Raw genomic sequence first — 22,754 nt, 5'->3', positions numbered from 1 at the left:
TTCTAGCCGCATGTTTTTTCGCTCCAGCCTCTTCGGTATCATACTTACTCTACAATACTTTCCAAATTTTCTTTGCACTAGAGTAAGTTCTATCATAATAATCATAAAAATTATCAAATGGACATTTAAGAATATAATACCGACACTTATACAAATTACCATCGTACTTTTCCCCTTTCTCTAGATGAGAAAATAGTTCATCATCATTCATAGAGGTGATGTCTTCTTTATTAGGATTCTTCTCAGTTAACACATAAGAGACATTAAGAAGACTTAAGTAGAAAAGCGTTTTACCCTTCCATCTCTTGAAATGGTTACCATTAAATCGAAATGGTTTAATTTGTTAAGATCTCCCATCTTGACATCCGTGGTTTTTTCAATTGTAGCCATAATGAATCTCCTTAAAATTGTTAGTGAAAAATTACAAAATAACAAAATTACAAGATTACAATTGAAAATAAAATGAAGAAAATAAATATTTTCAGGCTGAGGCACGGATATCTAGCTCTCTTTAAGGAGATTCAAGCCCATTACAGCAAATGTTTTTCACCGGTCCAGCAGTAGTCATTCTCGACTTGTTCCCTCCAAGATACAACAGCCTAATCAGAAAATATAAAACAACAACTCTGGACAAGAGTTGAGTCCAAAGCTCCACAAAAAGAACACCTCCCTTCAACTAATAAGTACTCTTTTTTTTTTGACAAATTTTATGCACTCTCTATTTTCTTGCGTCTCTCAACCAAATGAAGACCATCACTATTTATAATAGAAGAAGTCTTCCTATCAATGCATAGGAAGATAATGAGGTAAATAGTGAAGATAAATGGCCTAGAAGTTACATAGGTTACAAAGAATAATGGAGGAAGAATAATGGAGAAGTAATGGAAAAGAATTAATGGTCATAGTTGACCACCTTCTGCCACTAACGGCAACCTCAAGTTGAACGTTTTGTAACCACCAAATAATGGGCAATAAAACACATGCACAATGAGTAACCAAAGTGAGTAATTAGGCACTATTGCCTATCAACGGTAGCAATGAGAATTGCCCATTAACTACTGAAACGTTCAACATTCTTTTAACTCCAAAATAAGGCAAATTAATATACTAAAATATTAATATTAAAATGCTAACAAACGAACATGAAGTGTACCTTTTCTCTTGCTAAATCCTCTATAAAGACCGAAGGTAATGAAGAAAATGTCAAACATTTATTTCATGTAGTACACATGAGCATGTCATGTCGACCTTCAAAGATAAAAACTAGCCTAGCAATATAGCAGTACAATATATCGTCATTGGAAGCTTATTAGGGATCACTTCAAAAATATATGGAGGAGGAATAAAACGGACCAGAACATAATGTGACATAAGGTCATGCCAAATGGAACAGAGCTTTCTTAAGCTGGAGTTAGCTTTGTAAAAGTTGGAAATATTTTTATGAGGTCATTGGACAAAGTCAATGACAATGATCTTAAGGATAGCACAAGTTTATTTAATTTAAAGTTTGACAATGCATTGATGACAATCCCTTGTTTTCGAGTCATTGATGACACAGAAACCTTAATGCGAAATCTTATTGCTTATGAACAACATTCTTCTGACGTAAATCATAGATATTTCAGTGATTTTGCAGTTTTCATGGGTTATCGTATCGAGTTTTCTTCGCATGAACGGAATCATTGTGAACAAGATAGGAGAGGACAAAGAAGTGGCTAGCTTCTTTAACAAAATTGGGAAAGGGGTCGCCATTTCAGATGACTTCTATTGCGAAGAAGAATGCAGAAAAGCAGTTGAACATTGTGAACAACGATGGAACAGAATGAAGGAAAATTACATCAGTAGTCCTTCGGCAGGAATTTCAACTGTGGTAGCAATCATACTCCTCTTACTCACACTTACACAAACTATTTTATCTTTCGTAACACTCTAAAGAAGACACCGTTGATTAATTTTGTCACTAATAATCCTTTCATGTAATTTCTTCTATTAAATTGAAGAATACAACAAATTGTGAAAAAGCCATGGAGTCAAATAATTAAAGGCAAGTTTGTGGTACAACTATTTTCAGGGTCCTTGGGCAGCCATCAACTTCTTGTACTCATTTAGTTATACAAATTGTTCTGGATTTTGCAGGTTATGTTGATTATTAAAAAGGAATCTTTTTTGTAATAATGTAACACAACTGTTGATTGATCGATCGAGTGTTTCTTCTTTTTCTTATTTTCATCAAAAGTTCCCTCAAAAGGAGATTCAATAGATAAGTCAAAGAAGCATGGAGGGGACAAAACTTGACCTCTGCATGACAAAATTAGGAGTGAGGGCATACACATCCTAACACTCTAACTTATCAAAATAAAAAAGGAAAGAAAAAGGAGGAGGGTTGCTCCTCGTCACATAAGCTTACAAAAAATTTTAAAATCCATAGAAAAGCTGAAGGAGAGAAAGAGAAGACAAATATGATAATAGAGAGATAATTTGGAAAAAGGAGCTGATCTTTTCATTCAGCAAAAACTTACATATATATAGATACATAAGGTGGTGACAAATCCCTTAAATCCTGGAAACTTGACTCCCTATTTTGTGCTTAAATAAAGCTCCACAACATATTACAATATCTTCTACATTCTAGAACTTTGTATTAAAATTAATTCAAAAGTTATACCAAAAATATCAAGACAAAAGTACTAACATGACAGCACTTAGCATCACATACAAAAACAACAACCTTCATCACTCCTCCTTGATGCAAGTGTTGTTGGATACTCCAAGCTTAGCTCTAAGAAGCTTTGTTTCTGCAGTGCCTTGGTAAAAATATCAGCTAGTTGATCTTCACCACAACAATACAAAATATGAACTTCATTTTCCCTTTCAGCTTCTCGAATGGAATGGTATTTGATTTTAATGTGTTCAGTCCTTCCATGAAAGACTGGATTCTTTACCATGGCAACAGCAGATTTGTTATCACAAAGGACTTCAGTTGCTTTTCTTGGATGAAACCCCAAGTCAATCAAGATTTTTCTCAACCATAGAGCTTGATTAACAGCACCAGAGGCAGCAACGTACTCTGCTTCAGCTGTTGATTGAGCCACGGACCCTTGCTTCTTTGTGCACCAGCAAATGACACCTGATCCGAGAGTGAAACAATAACCTGAAGTGCTTTTCATGTCGTCTTGCGACCCAACCCAGTCACTATCAGTAAACCCCAACAATTTCATAGATGTGGTTCTTTTATAAAACACACCATAATCAATGGTGCCTCGAATGTACCTCAAAATTCTTTTGGTTGCTCTGAGGTGAGTTTCAGTTGGTAAATGCATAAACCTTGATAGCACACTTGTTGCGTACATAATATCAGGCCTCGTGGCTGATAAATACAACAGGGAACCAATCAAACTTCTATAAATTGAAGCATCGACCAAACTAGACTCATCCTCCTTCATCAGTTTCTCTCCTTGAACTGCAGGCGTACTTACTGGTTTGCATTTGTCAAGACAAAACTTCTTCAATATTTCGGTAGCATATTTCTTCTGAGAAACAAAGATTCCTTGAGAAGATTGATTAACCTCCATTCCCAAGAAATAAGTCATTTTTCCCAGATCATTCATTTCAAAGACCTTCTTCATTTGCTCCCTGAAGTCTTTGATAGACTGTGTGCTGCTGCCAGTCACCAACAGATCATCAACATAGAGAGAAACTAGGAGAAAATCATCACTTTGAAGTCTAATATACAGGGTTGCTTCATTGCAACTTCTCTTAAACCCCAAATTCAATAAGTAGCTATCGATCCGTGCATACCAGGCCCTAGGTACCTGTTTCAAGCCATAAAGAGCTTTTCTTAACAAATATACCTGGTCTCCTGCTCCTCTAAAACCTTCAGGCTGCTCTACATAAATTTTCTCTTCAAGGTACCCATTAAGGAAGGCGGACTTAACATCCAATTGAAATACTTGCCAACCTTGGTGTGCTGCAACTGCAAGTAGCAATCTAATGGTATCAAACCTTGCAACTGGTGCAAAGGTTTCATGAAAATCAATTTCATGTTGTTGCGCATACCCCTTTACAACCAGCCTTGCTTTGTACTTGTTGAGTGTGCCATCTGAATTTAGTTTAATCTTGAACACCCATTTAGTTCCAAGAGCCTGCTTGTCAGGAGGTCTAGGTACAAGTACCCATGTATTATCCTTGTTAATCATATTGAGCTCCTCCTCCATGGCTGCCCTCCATTCAGAAATTTGCAATGCATTGTCTACATTGTTGGCTCCAACATAGCGACATTGCATCTGCTATATCTATCTTCAATGGATCTGGTACCTCTTACTGCAAAATCATCAGAGTCCTCCTCTTCCTCTGGAATCAACTCTTCTTCTTGGGCACTTTGTTCTTGATTAGTGATCTGGAAAGAAGAAACAACCATCTTCTTCCAGTCCCATGCAGCATCCTCATCAAATTTAACACTTCTACTTACATGGATTTGTTGTGAAATAGGATTTAAAATCCTATATCCTTTAGAAGTGCTGTTGTATCCCACAAATATTCCAACTTCAGCTCTTTGATCAAGTTTATCCCTTTTAACGTCAGGAATATAAGAGTAACAGATACAGCCAAATACTTTAAGATGAGCAACTGATGGCTTTGTTCCAATCCATGCTTCGTATGGAGTCTTTCCTTCAACAGCTCTCGTCGGCAATCTATTTTGTAGATAGACAACGGTATTTACAGCTTCAGCCCATAGCACCTTAGGCAGACCTTTCTCAAACAGAAGACACCTAGCCATATTCATAATAGACCTATTTTTTCTTTCACTTACACCGTTTTGTTATGGTGTGTAAGTGACTGTAAGTTGATGATGAATTCCTGCTTTCTGAAGAAAATCCTTGAATTGATTGGATGTGAACTCGGACCCATTATCGAACCTTAAGATTTTTATCAAAGAGCCACATTGGTTTTCAACAGTTGCTTTAAACCTTTGAAACGCAACAAATACTTCAGATTTATGTTTCAGAAAGTAAACCCAACAAAACCTCGTAAGGTCATCAATGAATAAAAGAAAATATTTGTTGCCGTTATAAGAAGGAGTACTCATAGGTCCACACACATCAGTGTGTATTAGTTGGAGCTTTTCAGTAGCTCTCCAGGCTTGATTAATAGGAAATGGTGATTGACTTAGCTTCCCAATTTGACAAACCCCACATACATTAGAGGTTTCATTTATGGAAGGCATATCTGCCACAAGATCCTTATTTTGCATCAATTTTAAAGATTTAAAATTGATGTGACCAAACCTCTTATGCCAGACATAAGTTTCATCTTGTATGCTGACATAAGCTCCAATGTCAGTATGTTTCCAATCAAGAGGGAAGCTTCTGTTGTTCATTTTGACTGAGAGCAATTTTATACCAGTTGGATCCATGATTTCACATGTTTTATCTTTAAATAACAGGGCATAATTTTTATCAAGCAATTGGCCAACACTGAGAAGACTTTGGCTAATTTCAGGAACAAATAATACATCAGATATAATCTTCATACCTGAGGGAGTTTGAACAGCAACTGCTCATTTGCCCGCTGCATCTACAAGTCTGCCATCTCCAAGTCTGACTTTGGAGAAATAATTTTTGTCCAGCCATTCAAAAATGTTCAAGTTAGCTGTCATGTGATGCGTGCATCCACTATCAACAAGCCACACATCTTGATCTTGAGCTGCTCCATTGCATTCTCCAGCAATAGAAGCAGCAAACAACTTCTCTTCAGGATCTTCAACATTTTCAGTAACTTGAGTTGGCTGGGCTTGAGCTTGAGCTGGCTGGTTTTGATTTATTTTGCACACCTTATCCATATGACCAAACTGTTTGCACAACTTGCATTGAACTCCAGGTCTGTACCAACAAAACTTGTCTGTATGATTGGTCTTTTTATAATAGGGACAAGGTGGATACTTGGATCTTCTATATCTCCTTCGGTTGTTAGATTGCTCCTTCTTCTCCTTACCATATCTTCCATTTTGTTGCCATTTTGGTTCACCATCCAACTGAGCTTTGGATCTTTGAGCAGCCACAAGAGCGATTTCACTTGTACTCTCTTCCTCTCTAAAAGTTTTCCTTTTTTCCACTGCTAGAAGAGCGTTGGATAGTTCATTCAATGTGACACGAGACATATCCCAAGTATCTTCAATTGAGGAAATTTTTTCTTCAAACTTTTCTGGAAGTGTCACCATCACCTTCTCAACAATCCTCTGCTCTTCTACTTTTTCCCCTAACAATCTGATCTGATTGACGATTTTCATGATTCTATCAATATAATCTTTCACCTTTTCGGTCTCTTTCATTCTTAACATCTCAAATTCTTTTCTTAGATTCAATATTTGCATTTGCCTCGTCCTATCACTCCCTTGGAATTCTTACTTCAGCATATCCCAAGCTTCTTTGGCAGATTCATATGTCATGATCCTGGTAAAAATTGAATCTGAGACAGCTGCGTGAATGAAAGACAGGGCTTTTGGACCTTTTGCGATCTCTTCTTCATGACTTCTGATCTGCTGAAGAGTTGGGTTTGCTCTCAAAGGTTCTGGAGCACTGTCTTCCTCAACATACTTCCATAATCCAAGACCCTTCAAGTATGTTTTCATCTTCACTGCCCAAACTTGGTAGTTCTCGCCATTAAAGATAGGAGGTGAAAGGGGAGAGCTGCTAGAGGCCATGTGAAAGGAAACTGAACAAAAAAATACTTGGACAAGTTAAACTTGGTAGGTGATCTTGCTGTGTTTTTCTCTCTCAAAACAGTCCCTAAAAGATCAATTTAGCTCTGATACCAATTGAAGGAGAGAAAGAGAAGACAAATATGATAATAGAGAGATAATTTGGAAAAAGGAGCTGATCTTTTCATTCAGCAAAAGCTTACATATATATAGATACATAAGGTGGTGACAAATCCCTTAAATCCTGGAAACTTGACTCCCTATTTTGTGCTTAAATAAAGCTCCACCACATATTACAATATCTTCTACATTCTAGAACTTTGTATTAAAATTAATTCAAAAGTTATACCAAAAATATCAAGACAAAAGTACTAACATGACAGCACTTAGCATCACATACAAAAACAACAACCTTCATCAAAAGCAGCCAAACAAAATTTAGCTAGGATCGAATATGAATTTGTCCTTCTTCACTCAAAATCTAATGTTGGGCTTGCTAACTACATCACTCTTCAAGGTAGATGTATTCTTAGAAGGAAGATTTATAGTCTTGGTGAAGAAGGTAGATGTTTTGCGATGTCCGGTCATCATATTCGTGAGCAAATAAGTTGCAGTGTCACCTTCTCTTAAGGTGTGAGTGAAAGAGAAATGATCAAGTGACTTTGTGAAAACCATGATCTAGATTTTCCAGAAGGGGTTGATCTTACCTTTAACCATATGAATAATCAATATAAAGTCGGAGTCAATAGTCACTTTGTGAAAACCATGATCTAGACACCACCTCAGGCCAGTCTTTGGAGATAGAGCCTCGGTTGAATTATTTGAGCTAAAACTTAAATAGACACTGAAAGCTATAATCATCTGTCCAGCATGTTCCCTAAGAACTCCTCCACCTGCAGCACTTCCATGATTCCCTTCACTATAGCCATCCACATCCAGTTTTAGTTAGTTCATTATAGTTTAGTCTCATCCATTTAACCAATTGAATTTCTAGATTTAGTTTGATGTGATCTATGAGATGAGAGATGCTGGTAATAGAAGGTGAAAGTGGGAGCTCTACAAAATTGAGAATTAACAATCTAATGATCTTAGCCCTAACATTCTAGTTAGAGTTGCGAAGGATTCCACAAACATTAGAAAAATATTTCCAAAGAATAGATACAATGTCTCCAACTCCAAATAGATGATTTAGAGTTTCATTGGCTCCCTCGGTACAACAATAGCATTTTGAGGGTCCATGAACTTTAAATCTGCAAAGTGCAATTTTTTTATTGATGAGCTTCATATTGTGCCACACCTCCATTATGGGATAGGACTAGAGGTAGCAATTTCAACCTATATTTAAAGAATCAGCACATTTAATTCATATTTTAATTTTAATGAGTCAGGTCCTAGGTCGAAGTATGGGTCGAGGTCAAGATTTAAGTCTTGGGTCAGTGAAACGACCCCAAAAATGCCCGAAAATGTGCTTCGGAAACACCTATAATTGTAATTTCCATATATCTCAAAATCCGTTTCGTTTTTCGAAAATCCGACTTCATATTCTTGTTTAGGGGGTCAAATTGAGTGGGAAATGGGTCTAACCCAAATTTTAGAGCAACCGTATCAAAATCCAAAATTTCCAAGTGAAGCCTTTTTCGAGGGTCTACTTTGGAGGGTCATATCTCCTAGCACACAAATTATTTGGTGGCCAATAATATATCCATGGAAAGCCCTTTGAGTTATCTATCTAACGCACTTCGTTTCACCTCATTCGGAGTTCGGACGAAGAAGTTATGCCCATTTTTGTAAAATCTGTTCGGCAGAAAAAGACAATTTCCAGTAGCTAATTTTACTGTTCACCCGCCCCATTTTTTTTTCTAAGTGTTGGACGATTTTCTTCCAAAGGGCATATGTTATTTCCTATATAGCATTAGTTCAAATTTCATCTCTAAAACATTTCCAAAACACCTCTCCCATACTTAGACACATTTTCTCTCAAGTTCTCTCAAGAACCCTAATCCAAAACCTTCCTCAAGATTGAAGAGACTCTTGTTCCAAGTTGCAAGCTTCCATTGAAGACACTCTCAAGACCTTCATAAGAACTCAAGGTATGTGGTGTTGAACTCATGGGTCCTTCCACCCATAGTGCCTAGACTCTATTCTACTCACTAATTCATGGTTTAAGTTAAGATTCATATATTAGTCTTGTTCTTTGTAATAATTTCCTACACATTGAATTTTAAACATGAAAAGTGATTGTTTTGAGCATGTTGTGACCCTAGAACTTGAACCTAAATTTGGAATGGATGTGGAGATTTTCATGTGGTATTGTGGGTGTTAAAAAGGTGTTGTTGTAGGTTGTTCATTGGTTTGGCTGCATAATTACTACCCTATTTCCCATGCTCTTTGATTCCATTACATGCCTTCAAGGTGTTTGACAAAATGTCCAACTATGGAGAATTGATAAATTGATGCTTTAAAGCTTGAGTTATGAGATGTATGGAACTCCAAAGATGTGTTGATGACAAACTAAGCTTGTGTATATGTTCATTCCATACGTGAGATTGCATTAGAGCCTAATGAGAATTTTCTATATAAAGTGTTGCATGACCATGCCCGGTCCAGGGGAAAAGAACCTGACAACCATGTGAGAGGTTTATATCTCACCACCTAGGATGCTTGGGGTATGACCAACATCAACCATGTGAGAGGTTTATATCTCACCACCTAGGATGCTTGGGGTGTGACCAACATCAACCATGTGAGAGGTTTATATCTCACCACCTAGGATGCTTGGGGTGTGACCAACATCAACCATGTGAGGGGTTTATACCTTGCCACCAGGGTGTCCGGGTGTGAACGGCATCCCCCATCCTAAGTTGGGGTTATAGATTGGTTGGATCATGCATACACATATGATATCTACTATTAGTATAGATTTACTTAAACATGTTTTGACTTCACTTTGATCATGCATCCTCATATTGTTATTCATAATGCCTATGAAACTATTTCTTGTATTTCGATTGTGTCCTTGTTTATTGTTATGTTGCACCCCGCATACTTAGTACATTCCAAGTACTAACGCATATTTTGCCTACATGATGTCACCATGTAGGGACCGGAGCTACTCTTGATCCTTCTCTCCATTCACGTGGCTAGTACGACGCTTATCCGAGTTTGTTGGTGAGTCCTCAATAATTTGAGGGCTATGTTATGTTTCTTACTCCTATGTTTTGAGACTTTAGCTTGCAATTGTATTGTAACTATGAGGGGAGCCGGTAATATGTCATGGCCCCCGTCCTATCTATGTATGTAGAGGTGTGCGTTGGACAAGTATTTTGTAAACGAGCTTGACTCTTATTCTATGATGTCATTTTGAAATGGTTTGCCTTAGTCCCTATTTCCCGTTAATTAATGTTGAATGTACTTCCGCGACCGATGAAGTGTGATGACAAGTTTGAGAGGCTTGTTTGGGGTTCCTTCGGGTTCCTCATTCGCCATGTCACGTCTAGGCCCTAGGCTTGGGTCGTGACAGTCAGGTTCAGAAGTTGTTGGGAATTGGGAATTGGATCGCAAGTCAAGAGAGAGAGGAATTGGATGGATCCTGAGTCAGGGTCGGGGTCAGGAGTTGGTTTGAGTTCAGGATCGGGGATGGGAATCGGGAATTAGGTCCTAGGTCGGAGTTACGTTAGGGTTGAGAGTTGAATTGAGATTCGGTGTCAAAGTTGTGAGTTTTGAAGGTCCAGGGTGTCAGATTACGGGTCGAGATTGAGTGTCGGGTCCCAGGTCGAAGTCAAGGTTGAAAGTCAGGTTAGGGTCGTAAGTTATCGGGTCTGAGTCGAGTCCCAAGTCCTAGTTCGAGAGTGGGGTTTGAGTTAGGGTCAAGTTGGGTCTCATGTCGGTTATCAGGTTCCAAGTCAGGATCAGGAGTCAGGTCCTGGGTCCCTAGTCATGGTCAAGGTTGGAATCGATAGTCAGGCCTCAGAATGGGGTCGAGAGTCAGATTTCGAGTGGGATCAGGGTCAAAGTCAGGAATTGGTTCCCGAGTTAAGATCAGGAGTCGGGGCCCAGATTGGGTTCAGAAGTTGGTTCAACATTGAAAATCAAGTATATATCTAACAGACTAATTAGCTAAGTTGTGTTAATTCAAACAGAAATCTAATCATAGTTAACAATACTACATTAAGTGTGAGTCTATAATTGTATACTAAAGTCTGAAAGTTTTACCGTCAAGAGGGAGGAGAAGTGAACCTCGAAAGAGCTTTTGCTGAAAAATCATCTTCAGCTTTAATAGGTTAATTTTCCTTTCTTTTATCCTAGCTTTCATAAGCCTTTTTTAAGCCTATATATATAATTATATGTGTTTTTATGGGATTAATATTGTATCCAAGTTGTATTGATGGATTATAGAATGTGTTCCATCTTTAATGAAATGGAATAATACATAAATTTCCTCTTGAACTTGTCGACTTGTTTTACAAAAACACTTAAATTTTGCGGGGTGCTATGATCCTCACCATGCCCCGAGGCCTAATATAGCATAGAGAGAAGTAGGGGTAGATGAAAAATCACAAAAAGATGAAAGAAAAACATAAATAAAAATGACACGAGAAAAAAAAAGTTATGTGGATCACATGTGGCAAAGTGTGACGGTGTGAACACCACCATCCAACCACAGTGTGGTTTTTAGCACTCAGGGTGATATTTATTGATGCGGAAATTAGTTATTCTGGTATTATATTTAACTGATTGTTTGATTGATTGTATTAAAAATAACATGCATTACATAATTTTTAAGACTATACTTGCAAAATTGGTGGGATATGAAGTCTAATACTCCATCCATCTCATTTTATATGAGTTAGTTTGACTTGACACAAAGTTTAAGAAAGAAAAAAAGACGATTGAAACTTGTGGTCTAAAATAAGTAATAGATGTTTGTGTGACTATAAATCATTTTACTAAGCGTAAAATGAATATTTTATAGGCAAATTATAACTTAATATATAAATATATCCTTTTTTAAACTAATTAAAAAGGAAAGTGAATCATATAAATTGGAATAGAGGAGAAACAGTGTTCACACACTTCTACTACAAACCATTCATTATATTGTTTGTTGGGAGAAATAAAATCTTTGGCTGCTTGTAAGTACAGGGAGAAGAATAAATTCTACTATTATCAGATGATAAAGCACTGTATATGGAACACCAAATTAAAGTTGTCATGAATGACTCCTTTCTACTATAACTTTGGACGATTCTTGAGAACACCAAATTAAAGTTGTCATGAATGACTCCTTTCTACTATAACTTTGGACGATTCTTGGCCTATCATATGTGATAAGATAGAAAGACTTAATTTATTCTATGATACTGAAGCTTTATTTAGGTGTGGACAAGTAGATACACATGTCCGATTCTATGTGACATAAAATATATAGTACGTCACGTAGGATGTGAATCGCCTCGTAGGATGTGTGTGTTTACTTATTCAACTCTATACAATTTTAAATATCTACTTATACACACCCAAAATTAGAAGACGTAAATAACAACTAAGACCAAATTAAAAAGGATATTTATGTATTATACATTTATTCTTCTATGATACTAATGCTTTATTTATTCTGACACTTTTCTCAAAATGTACATTATTTCATATTAATAATATAGGCAGATCTGCAATCACACTGGAAAATCTATATATAATACTCATATATAATTTTATATTCTCAGTCTCTCATCCTTCACCTTCTAGAGAAGTTGAGCAGAAAAGAAACTCAAGGAAACTCCACCTTAGCTTTTTAAATTTATAAACAGACAATTCAAAGAGGTAATTATTTTTAAATGTTTTATACATTATCCCACCATTGCTTTAACACATGCACCCTTTATGTATGTATGTCCTCTTAGGGGTAGTTTGGTAGGCCGCATTAGAAGAAATAGTTCATGTATTGGGTAAGGTATTATTTAGTACTATGTTTGGTAGGAATTTGGGCCTATAGATAATTAATTTATGGATTAGTTATACCTCCTACATGGTATTATAGGATGTATTACTAATACCTTCCATTTGGAGGTACTAGCAATCAGAGGCGTATCCAGGATTTTGAGATGATGGGTGCACTATTACAAAAAGGTGGATCTAAGATATAAATTTGATCGATTTAACATTTAGGTTCTTATCACTAAAAATAATTAAAATTTTAAAAATTATAGGTCCAAAGTTATTTTTACCTATCCAAACCACTTAGAGAGACATTACCCAATTTTAAAAAGGAAAATAAAACAAGATAATTAAAAGATTCAAATTTCTAACCTCACTTAGAGAGGTGCACCCAACATAATCGCACGGTATAATACTTCAAGTGTGGATTCACATATCTATATTTAAATATTTTAAAAAAATATAACACTACTATATATGATTTCAGGAGGGCAGCATGGGTTCACATGAACCCGGTGACCCCCTCCTGGATACGCCTCTGCTAGTAATACATAGGATATAATACCATGGGATAAGTCCATGTAAAGACAAAAATATCCCTCAAATCATTTTAATTATTTTTTTTATTTTCTTGATTTTATGATTTATATTTGTACTAGTAAATTTATTTAAATAAATTAGCTTACAAATTATTTAGAGAGAGTTGTTTGTTACTAAAAAAATCCAATACAAATCAACACAAATTTGAAATGTAAGTTGTTTATTTGTACATGACATTTGTGATCTTAATCGAATGTATTATATATATATATATATATATATATATATATATATATATATATATATATATAATTTTAGTTTTTATTTTTTATTTTTTTGTGTGATTTTTTAATTATTTCTATTTTGAAAAATTTAAAACATACATACATATTAAAACTACAACTTGCAATTTTTATGTGTAAATGTAGATGGTTTATTCAATTTTACCATTGTTAACCGTCTTTTCGATTTTAAAAGTAGATGGTTTATCTTTTTAAAATTGAAAAATGACATTTTATGAGTGATCAATTTATTAAGATGACAATTATTTATCCTCAAATAATTCAAGTGAAAAAAATAGCAAACATGATAACAAAATTGTTCTTCTCATAGCTTGTTAGAAGGCCATAAAAAAAAAAAATTATCCAACAATTATCTACCTTGACCGAATTACCTAATAATTCAAGGGTATAATTGGAAAGAAGCTATTTATAGAGTTTTAATCCAAACACAAGATGAGGTGGGAAATAATGAATCAAACACTTGATAAAAATAAACTTTGCATTATTAATCCCTGTGTTACTAATCCCTAGGTTATTAATCTTTGTACCAAACGATCCCTTAATTTGCTACCTAATGTGACTTTATGTATGTACTTTATACATATATATTAATTGTGTATATATTCCTTTCTGATAAAAAAAATAGTTTATTTTTCTAACAAGTTATGACAACACAGTATATAGGGTTCTTTTCATAATTAGAATTAATTTCCCTTTTTGCTTTGTCTTTTCTTTGTAATGAATTGGATTTTTTTTTTAAAAACTATCTTTTGTAGGAATTAGAGTTGAAGAAAGAAGGATGACACACTCCATTGAGATTACCCCAATAGATGATCAAATTCCATTGCTTCCGTCAAACTAAAAAAGATGAGGTCTCTCTCAACTATATAATTTTTTTTTAGATTTCATTAGCCCATTTTTCATTTGGAAATTAAATATAGGGAAAAAAGACAAATATATCTTAGAATTATCGTAAATGTTATGCAGATATCCTCCGTCATATTTTTGGGACATTGGTGTCCCTGTCATCCAAAAACTAGAGTATATATGCCTTTCACTCTAACGGAAGACTATATAAGGACACGTGGCACAATTTTATTCGGCGATCCGATATTTAATAATTGTCAGATCGGTGGATAGGATTATAACATGTGTATATCCATTATTATAAAGGGTATATATGCTCTAGTTTTTAAATGGCAGGGGCACCGATGTCCTGAAAGTATAGAGGAGGATATTTGCATACCATTTACAATAGTTCAGAGATATATTTGTCATTTTTCCCTTAAATATATAATCTTTTGCTACATGCATGAATTTCAAGAGATTGTAGAATTTTGGAAACAAATTTTCCTTTCTTGTAATTTTGAGTATACCTCGTGGTCCTAACACATTCACTAACCATGGCTTTATACCTTTTGAATTTTTTTTATTTGAGTCGGGTCTGGAAGGGTAAACAAAATTGTATGGTAATATTTTAAAGTCATGTGATACTTTTGAGATTTTTAAAAAAAAAACAATTTTGGATTTTTTTTTTCTTAAATTCATCTTATTAACAAAAAGGGTAAATATGCATCACTTTTTTTTACTAGATCACAATGTTGAAGGATATTTTTGTCCTTTTTCCCCAAGCAAAATAATGTAATTGCTTGCTTATTGCATAGTGCTTCTAATAAACATTTTAAAATTTCCTACTCTTCTGTTACAGATAGAAGAAGGGAGGAAAGTGAATCATTTAATCGACATAAAGGAAAGAGTTGATGAAATGTATAGGGATTTAGACAATTCATCTATTAAAATGTGAACCATATTCAAAATAAATATGAGGCTATGTGAATCGAATCCAGCTGCTTATACACCAAAGATGGTCTCTATAGGTCCTTACCATAAGAAAAATCCTCAACTTCGTCCAATGGAAAAGTACAAACTATTGTACCTACAACGGTTTCTTCAACGAAATGAGGCGCTTGATATGGAAATTTGTTATCTCCTGTATTCAGGTTAGTCAAAAATACAGAAACAGAAAATAGACGAAATAGACAGAATGATTTTAATCCGAGTCCACAGAAACAATTGTGTTTCCTTAAGAAATTTAATCTCCTCACTGTACCCGAGGTTGCAGATTAATTCCTCCCAAGATAAAACGGATTAACCTGTTAAAGAAGTAGCGGTACCTCAAACTTCAATAACTTCAGCGAACGTAAGAACAGCAACAAGAGTACACACAGACTCAGTCGATCGACAATTTTGTTTATGTAAGAAAATGAATGCAGAGAGGAAAAATTTTCAGTAAAGAAAACCGGAAAAAACATCTCTATTTATAGCCATTTACAGCAAGGAATGCGTCTGTTCAGACCCATTTTTTTCAGAACGTTGTGTCTTTTGGGAAAAATAACGACTTTTCGGAAGGAACGTGTCCCTTCAGAACGTTATTACCGTTGCACATGAATTTCAAATAAATTTCGTTGCGCCAAATAATTTTGTTATTTAACTAACATTCTGAATTAATTTATAAGAGAAAAGAAATGAATTAACAAGATTGATTAAATAAATTTTGTCCAAAAATATTATCAATCAATCACATCATTTGCCAAATCCAAATCCAAATCTGAAGCCGTCATCTATGACTTTGTTTGATCTCCTTGAACCTAGATCTTGGGATCTCTAGTCTTCTAGGTAGAGTTACCGCCACGATGACTTGTTCTCGGCCATAGTCCCATTCCTGTCATGATCTCTCAACTCCCTCTCTAGTTAGGCCTTTTGTAAGTGGATCCGACACATTATCCTTTGACTTTACATAGTCAATTGTGATAATTCCACTAGAGAGTAGTTGTCTAACAGAGTTATGTCTTCGTCTTATGTGACGAGACTTCTCGTTATACATAACGCTTCCAACCCTTCCTATTGCAGCTTGACTATCGCAGTGTATGCATATAGGGGCCATTGGTTTGGGCCAAAACGGAATATCTTCTAAGAAATTCCGAAGCCATTCAGCTTCTTCACCTGCCTTGTTTAAGGCGATGAATTTTGACTCCATTGTAGAGCGAGTTATACATGTTTGTTTGGATGATTTCCAAGATATTACTCCTCCACCAATAGTGAAAACATATCCATTCGTGGATTTTGTTTCAGTTGACCCAGTAATCCAATTTGCATCACTATATCCTTCAAGAACTGTTGGATATTTGTTGTAATGCAAAGCATAGTTTTGAATGTCTTCTAAGTACCCCAAAACTCTTTTCATTGTCAACCAATGATTTTGATTGGAATTACTTGTGTATCGACTCAGTTTACTTATAGCGCAGGTTATGTCTAGTCGTGTACAATTCATGACATACATCAAACTTCTCAATACTCTGGCGTAATCCAATTGAGACTGACTTCCACACTTATTCTTAGGAAGATTAAGGTTCACATCAATTGGGGTCTTTGGCTTTTTGAAATTCAAATACTTGAACTTTTCAAGTACCTTTTGAATATAATGAGATTGAGACAATGCTAGATCATTAGGAGTTTTGTGAATCTTTATTCCCAATATCAAATCGACTACTCCTAGATCTTTCATATCAAACTTACTAGCAAGCATATGCTTAGTAGCTTTTATATTGGCAATGTCTTTGCTCATTATTAGCATGTCATCCACATATAGGCATACAATGACTTCCTGATCCGTAGTGTCTTTAATGTAAACACATTTATCACACTCATTGATCTTAAATCCATTTGACAACGTGATTTGATCAAACTTTGCATGCCATTGTTTCGGTGCTTGTTTTAGTCCATAAAGTGACTTAACAAGTTTGCATACTTTCTTTTCTTTGCCGGGAACTACGAAGCCCTCAGGTTGTTCCATGTAGATCTCTTCCTCCAGCTCTCCATTTAAGAAGGTGGTTTTCACATCCATTTGATGAATTTCAAGATCGTATACTGCAGCTAGGGCAATTAACATCCGAATTAATGTAATCCTAGTCACTGGCGAGTATGTGTCAAAATAATCAAGACCTTATTTATGTCTAAAGTCTTTGACAACAAGTCTTGCTTTATATTTGTCAATAGTTCCATCATCTTTCATCTTCTTTTTGAAGATCCACTTTGAACCCAAGGGTTTGTTCCCTGGAGGAAGATCAACCAACTCCCAAGTATGATTGCTTAAGATTGTTTCAATCTCACTATTGACAGCCTCCTTCCAAGAGGTTGAGTCGCTAGACAACATCGTTCCCTTGAATGTTTGAGGCTCACTTTCAAGAAGGAATGCTACAAAATCAGATCCAAATGAAGTAGTTGTCCTTTAACGTTTACTGCGCCTTGGACTCTCTTCATTGGTTGCATTCTCTTTTGGTTCTTCTCGAGGTTGTTTAGACCCCCCACTAGATGACTCAAGTCTAGTTTTATACGGATAGATATGTTCAAAAAATTCAGCATTATCTTATTCCATTACCGTATTATCATGAATATCCGGATGTTCAGACTTATGAACCAAAATTGACATGCCTTACTATTTGTGGCATATCCAATGAATACACAATCCACAGTCTTAGGCCTTATTTTCACCCTCTTAGGTATAGGAACCTGGACCTTGGCAAGACACCCCCACACTTTGAAATATTTCAAGTTGGGTTTTCTACCTTTTCATTTCTCATATGGAATAACATGTGTCATCGTGTGAGGCACTCTATTGAGTATTCGATTTACTGTAAGGATAGCTTTCCCCCACAAGTTTTGTGGTGAACCTGAACTTATAAGTAAGGCATTCATCATTTCCTTTAAAGTTCGGTTTTTCCTTTATGCAATTTCATTAGATTGTGGAGAGTAAGGAGCAGTAGTTTGATGGATTATTCTATTTTCCAAACATATTTCTGCAAATGGAGATTCATATTCTCCACCTCTATCACTTCTGATCATTTTGATCTTTCTATCCAACTAATTTTCAACTTCAGTTTATACTGCCTTAATGCATCTATTGCTTCATCCTTACCATTTAGCAAATAGACATAACAATATTTAGTGCAATCATCAATAAAAGTTATGAGATACTTTTTTTCACCACGTGTTGGTGTTGACTTCATGTCACAAATGTCGGTGTGAATTAGTTCTAAGGGATATGAATTCCTTGCAACATATTTATAAGGATGCTTAGCATACTTAGATTCAACGCAAACTTGACATTTTGATTTATTGCATTCAATTTAGGCAAAACATTTAAGTTAATCAGTTTTCGCAAGGTTTTGTTATTAACGTGTCCCAAACGTTCATGCCATAAACATTTAGACTCAAGAAAGTAAGAAGAAGCAGAATCTTTATTCATATCAACTGCAATTACATTGAGTTTAAAAAGGCCCTCAGTGAGGTAACCTTTTCCTACATACATCTCATTCTTACTTACTACAACTTTATTAGAAACAAATACACATTTGAATCCATTCTTAGTCAGAACTGGTATAGAAACTAAGTTCTTTCACAATTCCAGAACATACGAGACCCTGTTCAAAGTCACCACCTTGCCTGATGTCATCTTTAGGAGAATCTTGCCAGTTCCTTCCACCTTTGTAACAACGGAGTTTGCCATAAACAACTTCTCGTCTGTAGGTGCTGGAGTATATGATGAAAATAATTCTTTGTTGGCACAAACATGGCATGAGGCACCAGAATCTATCCACCATTCTCTTGGATTTCCAACCAAGTTGCATTCTGAAAGCATTGCACAAAGATCATCCATCTCTCCTTTGGATTCAGCCAAATTTGCTTGATCCTTCTTCTTGTCCTTCTTGGGACCCCTACATTCAGTAGCCTTATGACCACGTTTGCCATAGTTGAAGCAGCTTTCATTGAATTTCTTCTTAGGAGGATTGCTCTTTGGACTAGATGTTTTCTTTCTTTTCTTTGATTTTGTGGGATCTTCTTCAACAATATTTACTCCAGATATTGCTGAATTACCATGTGACCTCTTTTCTGAGGCCTTGTTGTCCTCTTCGATTCTCAGCCTTACCATGAGATCTTCAATAGTCATCTTCTTGCGTTTATGTTTCAACTAGTTTTTGAAGTCCTTCCATAATAGAGGTAACTTCTCAATAATGGCAGCCACTTGAAAAGCATCATTCACAACCAATCCTACATTAAAGATTATGTGAGTATTAAGAATAGACTTAATATTTCCAACATAGGTATTAAATAATTTTATACCTTCAGCAAGGAGATCATGGATTATGACCTGCAATTCTTGAACTTGGGTGACGACGGTCTTACTGTCTATCATCTTATAGTCCAGAAACTTTGCCACAATAAACTTCTTCATTCCGACATCCTCTATTTTGTACTTCTTTTCTAAAGCATCCCAGAGTTCTTTTGAGGTTTTGACATTACTGTACACATTGTACAGATCATCCTGCAGGCCACTTAGAATATAATTTTTACACAAAAAATCAGAATGTGTCCATGCCTCTGTTACCAAGAATCGCTCTTCAGGCGGAGTTTCATCCAACATAACAGGAACGTTCTCATTAATGAACCTCTGCAGACTCAACGTAGTTAGATAGAAGAACATATTTTGTTGTCATCTCTTGAAGTAGACTCCAGAAAACTTTGCAGGTTTCTCAGCCGGTGCTAGGGTAGCAGTTGAACGATTGTGTGCAACCGATGTTGTTGCAGCACTTACTGTTCCAGCAATTACTTGACTTGAATTAGTCATCTTTCTGTCACAAATGGCAGACAATTTTAGTATGTGAAATACTAACAGTAAAGAATAAATCCTTACACAGACTGTTTCTGATTTAACGATAAATTTTTTATGTTCTTTTAATCGTTAATCGAATGAATTTTAAAAATTCAAACATAGTAGAAACCATAAGGTTTTAATCTCCAGAAACCTCAAATACAGAAACTTTAAATTTCTTAAGATTGTTATCTCCTGTATTCAGGTTAGTCAAAAATACAGAAACAAAAATAGATGAAATAGACAGAATGATTTTAATCCGAGTCCACAGAAATCACTGTGTTTCCTTAAGAAATTTAATCCCCTCAATGTACCCGAGGTTGCAAATTAATTCCTCCCAAGATAAAACGGATTAACCTGTTAAAGAAGTAGCGGTACCTCAAACTTCAATAACTTCAGCGAAGGTAAGAACAGCAACAAGAGTACACACAGACTCAGTCGATCGACAATTTTGTTTATGTAAGAAATGAATGCAGAGAGAAAAAATTTCAGTAAAGAAAACCGGAAAAAACATCTCTATTTATAGCCATTTACAGCAAGGAATGCGTCTATTCAAACAATTTTGTTCAGACCCTTTTTTTCCAGAACGTTGTGTCTTTTGGGAAAAATAACGACTTTTCGGAAGGAACAGGTCCCTTCAGAACGTTATTACCGTTGCACATGAATTTCAAATAAATTCCATTGCGCCAAATTAATTCTATTATTTAACTAACATTCTGAATTAATTTATAAGAGAAAGGAAATGAATTAACAAGATTGATTAAATAAATTTTGTCCAAAAATATTATCAATCAATCCAAATCTGAGGCCGAGGCCAAGCGAGCGACGACGACGGCGCGAGGGGGCAGCACTTTCTTAACCCTTTAAGAACTAAAGGAAGTGTTTCCTAATATAAGGACAACAATTTCCTTTGTTCTACCAATATGGTAAAAATGACTTTTCATTTGCACTTTGCAATCACTTTTCATTTTCCCTCCAAAATTGGTTCCCCCGCTTTCATTGGTTCTTCCTCTTTCCGTTTTCTCTTTTTATTTCCCATTCACACCTTGCTAAACCCAACAAAATTTGCATCAGTGAATTGGAGGAATTGAAGGAAAAAGCACTTAAGTGTTACGACGATATAGAAGACCTTGGTAATGATAGTCATGAATTTTGTCAAATGTTGTTAACTTCCTTTCTTTTTCCTCAACCATCTTCATCACATGACAAAGCAAGATGATGAATTACAATTGTTGTTATTGGCAAATGTTTCGTTTATCTTTTTTGTTGACTTACCAAACATGATCCGTATATCCTTTACAGAGACAGAATTTTGTAATGCAGGAAATATCAAACACTTACTTCATGTAGTACACATATTTTCATGTCATGGCCAGAATTTTGTGGAAAAACCTAAATATGACATAACGCGACAAAAGGCCATGCCAAATGCAACAGAGCTTTCCGAAGCTGGAGTTAGCTTCGTTAAAGTTGGATATTGTTATAAATAAGACAATGGTGGGGATACCACAAGTTTATTTGATATAACATTCGAGAATGGATTGATGAAAATCCCCTATTTTGAAGCCTTTGGTTATACGAAAACCTTCTTACGAAATTTCATTGCTTATGAGCAACAATCATATGATGTACTACCTACATATTTCAGTGATTATGTAACTTTCATGGATCATCTTATCGACTCAGAAAAAGATGTTAATTTGCTTCGCCAGAAAGGAATCATAGAGAATTGAATGGGAGAGGACAAAGAAGTGGCTGGCCTTTTCAACAAAATCGAAAATGGGGTCGGTGTTTATTCCAACTTCTATTACAGTGAAGAATTCAAAAAAGCAGTTGAACATTGTGAAAAACCATGGAACAAAATGAAGGCAAATTTGTTGCACAATTATTTTAGTAGTCCTTGGGTAAGAGCTTCAATTGTGGCAGTCATCATACTCCTCATACTCACAACTATGCAAACTATTCTAACTTTCACAGGTCCTGTTAAGAAGTACTTTTTGTTGTAACTATGTAACACAACTGTTGATAAGTGAGTGTTTCCTCATTATGCAATGTGTGTGTTGATAGAGCATAATATTGTGTCACACATCCATTGTTGGGTAGGTTTAGAGCTGACAATTTCAGTCCATATTATATTTCTTTTACTTTTTTGGGTAAAAAGTCCAAAATATGTTTCAATTGAGTAAATATATGTTTCAATCTAGTTTTAACTCATAAGAATATTAACAAGTATGGATATCCATATACAAACTTAGAGGTGGGATCATGATCAGGAGTCAGGTTGTCTCAAGTCAGGATCAGGGTCGATTCGAGATCGAGAGTCGGATCTTGGGTCCCGGGTGGAGGTCGAGTCTCGAGTCGGGGTTAGAAGTCAGTTCAAGGTCAAGAGTAGGGTCTCGAATCTGAGTCAAGTCTCAAGTCCTATGTTGAGAGTCGGGTCAGGTTCAAGTTCCACATATGAAATTAGGGTTGGGAATTGGGTCTCGGTTCAATGTTGGGAGTCGTAGAGTTAAATTGGTTAGAATCAAACACATCATGAATTTTAAATTTTTGAAAATATAACCTACTAAATTTTGAATACATTATTTATAAA

The 22,754-nt window shown here is 35.6% G+C and overlaps 2 pseudogenes; both read left to right on the top strand.

Moving 5' to 3' along the window:
• The first annotated feature begins 1,142 nt into the window (after positions 1-1,142).
• Positions 1,143-1,933, top strand: LOC125814912 (putative UPF0481 protein At3g02645; annotated as a pseudogene).
• Positions 1,934-14,251: 12,318 nt separating this feature from the next.
• Positions 14,252-22,188, top strand: LOC125814900 (putative UPF0481 protein At3g02645; annotated as a pseudogene).
• Positions 22,189-22,754: the final 566 nt, after the last annotated feature.

Source organism: Solanum verrucosum, unplaced genomic scaffold (assembly GCF_900185275.1).
Source record: "Solanum verrucosum unplaced genomic scaffold, falcon-dt-bn FXZP01000265.1, whole genome shotgun sequence".
Taxonomy (NCBI): domain Eukaryota; kingdom Viridiplantae; phylum Streptophyta; class Magnoliopsida; order Solanales; family Solanaceae; genus Solanum; species Solanum verrucosum.
Note: the sequence above shows the minus strand (reverse complement) of the source record. Positions and strands in the feature narration are given on the sequence as shown.